This window comes from Fukomys damarensis, unplaced genomic scaffold (genome assembly GCF_012274545.1).
Source record: "Fukomys damarensis isolate Sample0158 unplaced genomic scaffold, DMR_v1.0_HiC HiC_scaffold_38, whole genome shotgun sequence".
Classification (NCBI taxonomy): domain Eukaryota; kingdom Metazoa; phylum Chordata; class Mammalia; order Rodentia; family Bathyergidae; genus Fukomys; species Fukomys damarensis.
In genome coordinates, this window is record NW_022900950.1 from 40,428,520 (window position 1) to 40,439,179 (window position 10,660).

At 40.6% G+C, this 10,660-nt stretch overlaps 1 pseudogene; it reads left to right on the forward strand.

Annotated features, from left to right (window-relative positions):
* Positions 1–5,124: 5,124 nt before the first annotated feature.
* Positions 5,125–6,551, forward strand: LOC104869858 (annotated as a pseudogene).
* Positions 6,552–10,660: the final 4,109 nt, after the last annotated feature.

The window sequence follows — 10,660 nt, forward strand, 5'->3', positions numbered from 1 at the left end:
TATGTTTGCAGTGAATATTCTTTTCAATATGGCATCTTTACCATTTAGGATGGGGGGTTCGACTTAGAACAAGAGGATTAGATAAGTGAAAGAATTAGAGCAGGTTTGAAGTGAATCCAGAGGTTGTAGAATTACCTTACTATCTTTACAAAGCTATTAAGTTCAGGGGGGATAGAGAGAGTGCAGGAATAAGGACAGGAATATATCCCCTTAACAGTAACAGGCGCTTGCCTTCCCTTGAAGGTACAGAGCCATGAGTGAGGTAAAATGACTGGAGAAAAGAACATAAAGAGAAACCCGTCCTAAAAACAAAAAATAAAAAAAGAAGTCTGAGTTCTTCAGGAACTGGAATAAAAAGGGAGATGAGGGACACTATGGTGGAGCAAGAGACTGAGTTGGAGAGACAGGACAGAAAAAAGAAAGAAATTTTAGGGTGGAAAGAGGAAAAAAGAGACAAGAGAGAGGGAAAGAAAAAGAATTTGAAGGTCCTCTTTCAGGCTATCTCTGATCTCATATTATACCACATGCACAGTCATATGCGGAACCCAATCCCCTGGTTATAGCTAGCCAATGGCTGTTCCTCACGACTGAGACTGAACACAATCTACAAAGCCTAACTTTAGTTTCCTTACCCTCAGGGTTGAACTCCACTCCGTTCTATTACAGGTTTCCCCTGCCCTTTCTTTAAAGATGATCAAAGTTCGGAGCTCAGAAAACTACCCTTCATGGGAACCTATGCCTCTGCAGAGTTGGTCTAAGGACTGGCCCGATCAGGAGTTTTGAGAACGGGGGGGGGGGTCGTGTGGGTGTTTCAAGGGCGCCCGCGCGGCTACCTTCCTTCCTGGGTCTGTTGTCGCGCAGGCCGGGAGCTCACGCGCACGCCGCCGGGTGATCGCAGACAGGCAGGCAGGCAGGCAGCTGAAAAAAACCCCCTCTGGGGTCCTTGGGTCCTTCCTGGGTCTGTTGTCGCGCAGGCCGGGAGCTCCCGCGCAGGCCGGGAGCTCGCGCGCACACCGCCGGGTGATCGCAGACCTGTAAACAGCTTTTTAAAGTCATTTGTATTTTCTCCTGGTACTTCATGGATTCCTATCAGTCTTATGTTATTCTTCTTTGCATCATCTAGGAGTTGTTGGATCAATTTCTCATGATCCTCTACTATTTTTAAGAGACCTCTCTTTTCACAGTCACTGACTACAATCTTATCTTCTATATCTGAGATTCTATCTTCTCATTCTTTTATTCTGTTGCATACACTTTCAATGGAGTGTTTAATCTCCTGGATATCTGTTTGAATCCGTTCTATGGATTCCATTTCTTTCCTACATTGCGAATTTATTGTTTCCATTTCTTTCTTATGCTGAGCCTTCATGGCTTCTATCATGGTCCTGAGCTCATCTATTGTTTTCTCAGTTTCTGTTGTAGAGTCTTGAATCATGACTTTCATTTTGCTCACCATCTCTATGGTTATCTGGGAAATTATTTCTGTTTTGAATTTTTCTAGAGCCTGATTGATCTGTTTTGTTACTTCCTGTGCTTTGAGTTCAGGATGTACTGCTGTTTCACTATCAGCCTTTTCATCCTCATTTGCCCTACTCTTTGCCATTGGCGACCTGGAAGTCTGTCTTTGTGTCTTGCTTAAGTGTTTTCTCATTTTTATGTTTGTTGTTGGGCTGTCCTTGGATTAATCTCTGGGTTATGACCCAAATCTTCCTGATAGAGTTGTGCTCTAGCTTCTGGGTCTCTAATGACCCACAGACATTCTCATCTTCATAACATCAGAGAAAACAGCTTATCAAATCAACCACAATCCTTTATCCCAACTGATACAATCAGCAACACATTAAGATCAAGCACAACTTGGAAACTGACCACCTGTGGTAGTCAGTAGTCTATCAACCTTAAACCATGTGTATTAAATTGAAATCAAGAAGCAGTCCAAAACATGTCTGTAGATAACAAACTTTTCAATATAGTATAATTACCATTTAGGATGAGGGCTCAGACAGAGCTATGATGCAAGACCCCTGATCTCAGTTAGCTGATGGCTGAACCTCATGACACAGACTGACCTCAGGCTGCAAGGCCCAGATTGAGTTGCCTGACATCCTGAGTGGTTGAACTCCACACAGTTCTACCACAGGTTTCCCACTCCTTTATTTATAGCTTTCAAAGTTGGGAACTCAGAAAAATACCCTTTATGATCGCCTCTGCCTATGCAGAGTGGGTCCAAAGACTGGCCCAATCAGGAGGTCTGAAAATGTGGGGGGGTCAGGGGCTCCTGTGTGGCTACCTTCCTGGTGCTGGAGTGATGGCGGCAGTCCAGCAGGGGAGGATGGGGCTAGCTGGCCCCAGGTCTGGGCCCAAGCAGACCCTCCTGGCACTGGAGCAATGGCAGCACTCCAGCAGGTGTTCCCTAAGTTTCTTATTTTAATTGAAAATTAAATGGCTTAAATGTGATGAACAGGGATACATATCCCTGGTTTAAAAATGAGGCATTCCCTAAAGACACATGTGTTGAAGGCTTGCTCTCCAGTGCAACAATACTCAAAGGTGGACTACAGAGGTAACTAGATCATAATGTTCAATTATCCACCCATGAGTTCATAGACGAAAGGGCTATTAGGAGAAAGGTCACAGTAAAAAGAAGTAGGTCACTGGGGGAATAACCTGGAAGGGGATGTTTTCTTTCTAGTTCCTTCATCTTTTTTTCTCTGCTTCTTGGCTGCCATAAATGAGCAGCTCTCCTCCTTCCCATCCATCCACAATGATATTTCTGCTTTTCCTCAAGTTTAACAACAATGGAGCCAGCTGACTATCGAATGAAACCTCTAAAACCAGGCGCCAAAATAAATCTTTTCTTCTTTAAGTTACTTTTCATAGGAATTTGATGAAAAGGTCACTAACACAATGGAATAATTCTTCTAAAAGACAATGAAATATAAATCTTGTCATGTTTTCAATTTAAAATATAATTCTATGCCCTAGGTGAAAGTCAAAGCTGGCAGTCTCCCTTTATTAAAGATCACCTGCAAGATAGATCATATTTAATTTGTGTTATTATAAGTCTGTAAAGAAAAAGAAATATAAAGAGTTGCTATTAGAATCTGTGACATTCCAGTGCTTCAACACAATAAAATGCCATCTCATATTTAAAGCAAGAATGCCAATCTCCAGATATAGAAGTTATAGGAATTCTTATTAAGGAAAAAATATTTTAACAGTAAATTTTTCTATTAATAGTAATGATCTTTTTCTTGTTTTACTAAGTGCAGAACACAGTACTGCATGCATGCTGGGCAAGTGCTCTGCCAATAAGCTACATCCCCAGCCTGCATTTTCCTTTTTAAAAATTAATATCAGTAACTCTGCTTGCTTAATTTTTAATCACAGGAAGGAAATAAAATGTAATGAGTATAGTTGAGAGAACATTGGCTTTGCCAATATTTTAAGCTCTCCTTATAAGTCACTTCACAGAGATAAGGGCTATGTTGCTTTTCTGATTTCTATATCCCCAGAACTTTTCAACAATGCCTGGCACATAGTATTTCATAAATATTTCTTACATGGATAAATAAAACCACAAAGTTAGACATCCATTAAATGTATTTCAAAGGAAAATAACAAGCTTCACAACTAGTTATTGATGAAACCAGGCTCTGCATCTCTAGAATTACTTGTTTGGTATATGGCTGGTTGGTGGCAGAGTGTAAACTTGAAATAGTCTCCATTTTTCTCCTTTGAAATTTGTGCTACAACGGCTTAAGCTCACAAGAGTAGAGTGAAGATGATCCTCTGCCTATTCTTATCCAAACTCTTCCCTAGCAATTTCTCAAAAGTGGAACAAGGAAATAGTAAAATGAAAGATGAGCATCCAGTTTCCTTTATCCAGTAGGAAGAAAGGATGAGGGCAAAGCTCAAATGCAGTAGAAGCAGAATTTTGAGAGAAGAAAGAAGAAAAGAAGACCCATAGAGGAAGAATTATCCCTGTGTTATCTGAGGATTTTCCCTGATTTTCACAATTTGCTTCATTACCTATGAGTCAGTCTTTCTGGGGTCATATTTTAGTGCCAACTTCCAATACAAAAGAAATAAATAAACCCTAAATGTCAACAAAAACCTAATTTTTTCTACACCCAACATATATCATTATATTGGGCCTAGAATAGATGCACTGCTAAATACTAAACCAGTAGTAATATTCCATACACAGAAGGAATACTTCATGGGTTCCAAATTGGCAAATTCAACCAATCTCAGAAAATACTCAGGAAGCTGGGTGTGACCATTATGTCAAATTGTCTGGATTATAAAACACTCAGCAAATTAGTAAAACACAGCTATGGGTGCCAGTGGGGCATTTCCAGAGATGTTTGTCAGCAGCAGCGAAACCTGAACCAATAGCTACAGTATTTCCCAGTTGAGTCACAAAAAAAAGTACAGGATTCTGAGACAAGAATGCAATGGCTTTTTCCTCTTCTTTTACTGTCCCAATTATTTAGTCTTTACAATTTATATTAGTTTAGATGGGCTCTAAGTAAAAATGAGTTATTTCCAGAGGAATATTGTGTTGCATGCTCAATATAAAATGAAGTACTCTTCTCTCCAAATTTACTCAGTAAATGCTTGCTGACATTTTCCTTACCTGGTATAGGTGGTTCTTTCTCTTTTATAGCAGAGTGGCAATATGTTTGCAAATTATATCCCTTAAGAATTATAAAGAGGACTGGGGATTTAGCTCAGTGGTTCTGGTGCCTGCCTCACAAGCACAAGGACTTGAGTTCGATCCCCGGTACAAAAAAAAAGAAAGAAAGAAAAGAAAAATTATAAAGAGATTTCAGAGCCTCTATTCTGTCCCGAGGTTCTGCTCAGCATGCCATGGCCAGCATTGTCCCAGACATAGCAGTTGGTACAAAGTGGGTATCTGACAACATCTTCTCTACATTTGTTACCAACAAGCTCCTAATCATGAGCAGCAATTTAGCCTATGCAGCAAGCGAAAATGACAGCAAGAAGTTCAAAGGTGACAATGGGAAAGCAGGCAGAGTGATCCACATCTGAAAGCTGTCTGGTGAGGCACAAAGGTGATATGATATCCCTGGCAATGCCCTTTGGAAGTTCACCAACCTCCTGTTGCTGACAGGGATGAAGCAGACCTTCACTGAGATGAACACAGAGGAGGTGGCCAACACCACAGTGAACTAGTACAGCTTGGTGACAACTGTGAGGCATGGCCAGCCCATTTACAGCCAGGTCTTCAACCACAAGGAGCTCAAGACCCACCACTCCCTGAACCAGGTATGGGCCCAGGCAACACTGCAGGCTGTGAATCTGGTCTAGTTGGGGAACCAGTCTTGGCCACTTCAGCTGCTGCTATGAATGGTGATGGCCACTTAGAACCCAAGCTCAGGATCATCATGGAGAACCTCTTTTACCTGTAACTCTGGACATGTTGCCCCAGATCTTCTCTAAATTTGGCACCATCCTGAAGATCAGCACTTTCACCAAGAACAGACAATTCCAGGTGCTGCTGCAGTTTGATGACCCTACAAGTACCCAGCACATCAAGCTATCAGTTGACAGGCAGAACATCTACAACACCTGCTATACACTGTGCATTGACTTCTCCAAGCTTACAAGCCTCAAAATCAAGTACAAAAATTGTGATTACATACTCCCAGACCTGCCCTCTGGAGACAACCACCCCTGGCTAAACCAGATCAAAGCCACAGACTTCAGTGCACCTGGTATAATCTTAGTCTCTGCATACTCCACCTTTGCCATTCTTCAAGCCTCAGACCTGTTAGTCCCCAATGTACATGGAGCATTGTTGCCCCTCAGTGGCTGCAGCAGTGGCTACAGCAGGCCACATCATTATCCTAGGCCTAGTGGGCTGGGAACTCAGTCCTGCTGGTCAACAACACCAACACAGAGGGAGTCACACCCCAAAGCCTCTTTATTCTTTTAGGTATTGTGGCAATGTGCAATTGGTGAAGATTTTATTCAACCAGGAGAAAGCACTAGCGCAGATGGTGGATGGGAGCCAGCCTCAGCTGGCCAAAAGTCTCTGAAACAGCACAAGCTGTATGGGAAGCCAATCTTCATCATGCTGTGCAAGCACCAGAATGTGTAGTTGCCAAGGGTCAGGAGGACCAGGGCCTCACCAAAGACTAGCAATTCAGCCTTGGACTGCTTCAAGATGTGAAGCTCCAAGAACTTTCAGAACATCTTCCTGCCCTCTGCCATGTTGCACATCTCCAATATCCCACCCTCAATACTGGAGAAAGACCTCAAGACCTTCTTCCTGAGCAACAAGGGTGTGATGAAGTGTTTCAAGTCCTCCCAAGGACTGCAAAATGGCACTGATCCAGATGGACTCAGGGGAGGAGGTTATGCAGGCCCTCATCAACCTGCACAACCATGACCTGGATGAGAACCACCTTCAAGTGGTGTCCTTCAAGTTCACCATCTTGACTGGGCAAGTGACCTGGAATCCTGGTGCCAGTTTCTGTCATTCCAGAAAAAAATGCCACTTTAAAAAGCAGCTGAAGTGACTTTACCATACCAGAGATATTTTTTAAAGAAAAATTAGTTTACCCATTAAATAATTAAATCTAGTTCACCTTCCTGACTTTGCAGTGATGGTGACAGCTCAGGCTCCCAGGAAATGTGGAAGGGTTCTCCACCACCCCCAGCCTGAACATGCCATGGTTGGGAACCCCAGGCCATAGCCAGCTTTCTAGTGCTTTAACCTATCTCATGGCCACACCTCCCATAGACAAAGTGCAGCCTCCAAATCCTTCCCTCGAGATCATGTGTCCAGTGCTGGGTGGGAACTGTGTGGGCCAAGGGTGGCTGACCTCCTATGCTGTTTAATTAAGCGATGGATTAAGTGATTCTTCCATTCACAAGCTTCCAGGTGCCCCTCCCCACTCCTAGCCAGGCCCAGAGGGCACCTCCAAGATCTCAGCTTTGGAGCTCTCCTTCTAATCTCAATGTCATACTCAATGTGGCTGCAGACACTATGCCTAGCAATATCCAGTTCACCAAATATTCTAATCTTTATTCATTTATATACAATAATATTAATGAATTCTTTAATTGAGTTTACTGGTACATTTATGTATGCAGTACAGTTACATTCAATATCAAGATCTTGTACCTTTACATGACAGGTCTTGGATCTCATTTTTTCCACTTGTCGCTGCCCTCCCATCCCCCCTCCTTCCTTCCCCACTTAAAAACACTTTATTTCCATTTTTTCATTTTCTCAAAAATTTTCCCTTTTTATCTTTCCCCTACCCTTCCCAGTTTCCCTACAACTTTAGCCCCTTTCTTCCTATTTCACATTGTCAATTATCTCAGTAGGATCTTATGTGCTATTATAGTCTTTCACACCAGAGAAGCTATTCAGTATTTACACGTGTCTTATTTATTTCACTTAAGAGTATGGCGGTAATATGCATCCATTTTCCTATGAATGACTAATTTCTCATTCTTTGTGGCTGAGTAGTATTCCATTTTATATAAAAAAACACATCTTCTTTATCCAGTCTCCAGCTGATGGGCAACTGGGCTGCTTCCAAGTTTCAGCTATTACAAACTGTGTCATTATAAACATGGGTATGCATATATCACTGTGATATGATTCTTTTAATTCTTTTGGAAAGACACCCAGCAAAGGGATAGCTGGGTCAAATAGAACCCCTAGTCCCAGCTCTTTGAGGTATCTCCATATTGATTTCCATAGTGGTTGCACTAGTCTGCACTCTCACCAACAATGGAGAAGGGTTCCTTTCTCCCCATAACCCAGCCAACATTTGTTATTGTGTGATTTCTTGATAGCAGCCATTCTTTGTGGAGTGAGGTGGAATCTCAGTGTCGTTTTGATCTGCATCTCTCGAATGACCAGTGATGTGGAACATTTTTTCATATATTTACTTGCTGCTTTTACTTATTTGTCTGAGAAATGTCTGTTCATTTCAGATGCCCATTTTTTAATCAGGTCTTTATATTGGGGGGGCTGATTTTTTTGAGTTCTTTATATACTCTAGATAATAGTCCTTTGTCTGAGGAACAGCTGGTAAAAATTTTTTCCTACATTGTACATTGTCTCAGTTCTGTTGATGGTTTCTTTTTCAGTGTGCAAGCTTTTTAATAAGATGGGATCCCACTTGTTGATCCTTTCTGTTAGTTTCCATGCTACTGATGATTTGTTCATAAAATCTTTTCGGATGCCAATGTCTTCCAGAGTTCTGCTTAACTTATTTTCCAGCAAGTTTAGTGTTTCTGTTTTAATATTTAGACCTTCAATCCATTTGGATTTTAATTTAGTGCATGGTAAAAGATAAGGGTCCAATTTTAATCTTTGGCAGGTTGACATCCAGTTTTTCCAACACCATTTATTAAAGAGGCTATCTTTCCTCCAGTGGGGATGGTCAGCTCCTTTGTCAAAGATGACATAGCTGAGTGCATCTTGAGTTGCTTTTGTGTCTTCCAGTCTGTTCTACTGATCCTCGGGTCTATTTCTTTGCCAGTACCATGCTGTTTTTATCACAGTGGCTTTGTAGTATAGTTTCAAATTGGGAATTGTTATAACTGCTGCCATGTGACTGTTGCCCAGGATGGCTCTTGCTATTCTATGTCTCTTCTGGTTCCAAATGAATTTTTTGATTCTTTTGTCTAGTTCTGTGAAATATAGTGTTGTTATTTCAATTGGCATTGCATTGAATCTGTATAGCAGTTTTGATAGTACAGCCATTTTCACTATGTTGATTCTTCCTACCCAGGACCAGGGGATATCTTTCCATTTTCTTGTATCCTCTTCGATCTCTTTTTTCAGAGTGCTGTAGTTTTCAGTGTAGAGATCTTTTGCTTCTTTTGTTAGGTTGATTCCTAGATACTTCATTTTTTAGGATTCTATTGTGAAAGGAATTGTTTCCCTAATTTCTTTCTCAGTGAGTCTGTTATTTGTGTGAAGAAGGCTATTGATTTTGGGGTGTTCACCTCATATCCAGATACTCTACGGAATCTGTCAATGAAATCTAGAAGTCTTTTGGTGGAGTTTTTTGGGTCTTCAATGTTGAGTGTCATATCATCAGCAAATAATGACAGTTTAACTTCGTTCTTTCCTATCTTTATTGCTTTAATTTCTTTCTCTTGTCTAATTGCTATAGCTAATGTTTCCAGAACTATATCAAAGAGGAGTGCATCCTTGTCTTGTTCCTGATTTCAACTTGAAGGCTTTCAGTTTTTGGCCATTTAAGATGATGTTAGCTGTTGGTTTTTCATAGATGGCCTTTATTAAATTGAGATATAAACCATATATTCCAATTGTTTCAGGGTTTTTATCATGAATGGGTGTTGAATTTTATCAAATGCTTTTTCTGCATCTATCATGAGGATCATATAGTTTTTGTCCTTGACTTTGTTAATATAGTGTATTACATTTATTGACTTATATATGTTGAACCATCCTTTCATCCCTGGAATAAATCCAACTTGGTCAGGATGGAGGATCTTCTTGATGATCCTCTGTATTCTGTTTGCTAGTATCCTATTAAGGATTTTGGCATCTATATTCATTAAGGAGATTGGCCAGTAATTATCTTTTTTTAGTTGCATCTTTCCCTGGTTTGAGAATCAAAGTGATATTTGCTTCCAGGAATGAATTTGGCAGTATTACTTCCTTTTCAATTTCATTGAAAAGTTTGAAGAGTAAAGGCAGTAGTTATTCTCTAAATGTCTTGTAAATTTCAGCTGTGAATCCATCAGGACCTGGGCTTTTCATTGTTGGTAATTTTTTTTTAATTCTAAATTGAATTTATTGGTACATTCTAGGTAGACAGTACAGGTACATTCTAGGTAGACAGTATAGTTACATTCATTACTGGGATTTTGTACCTTTACATGCCAGGCCTTGGTTCTGATTTTTTCCCCTTGTCCCCACCCTCCCTTCACTCACTCCTCCCCTCCCCACATTCAAACACTTTACTTCCATTTTTACATTTTCTCATATTTTTTTTCCTTTTCCCTTATTCCCCTTTCCCTATCCTTCTCACTGTCCCTACACCTTTGGTCCTTTTCTTCCTATTTCACATCACTAATTGCCCTGTTAGGATCTTGAGTACTATTTTAGTTTTTCACACTAGAGAAACTATTTGGTATTTGCATATGTGTGACTTATTTATTTCACTTAGGAGTATATCCTCAAAAAGTACCCATTTACCTATGAATGAATCTATTTTCTCATTCTTTATGGCTGAGTAGTATGCTATTTTATAGAAAAACCACATCATCTTTATCCAGTGTCTAACTGATGGGCAGATGGGCTGTTTCCAAGTTTTAGCTATTACAAACTATGCCGCTATAAACATGGGTATGCATATATCACTGTAATATGATTCTTTTAATTCTTTTGGAAAGATACCCAACAGAGGGATGGCTGGGTCAAATGGAACCTCTAATCCTAGTTCTTTGAGATATCTCCATATTGACTTCCATAGTGGTTGCACTAGTCTGCACTCCCACCAACAATGGAGAAGGGTTCCTTTCTCCCCACAACCCCACCAACATTTGTTGTTGTGTGATTTCTCGATAGCAGCCATTCTTTGTGGGGTGAGGTAGAATCTCAGTGTTGTTTTCATCTGCATCTCTTGAATGA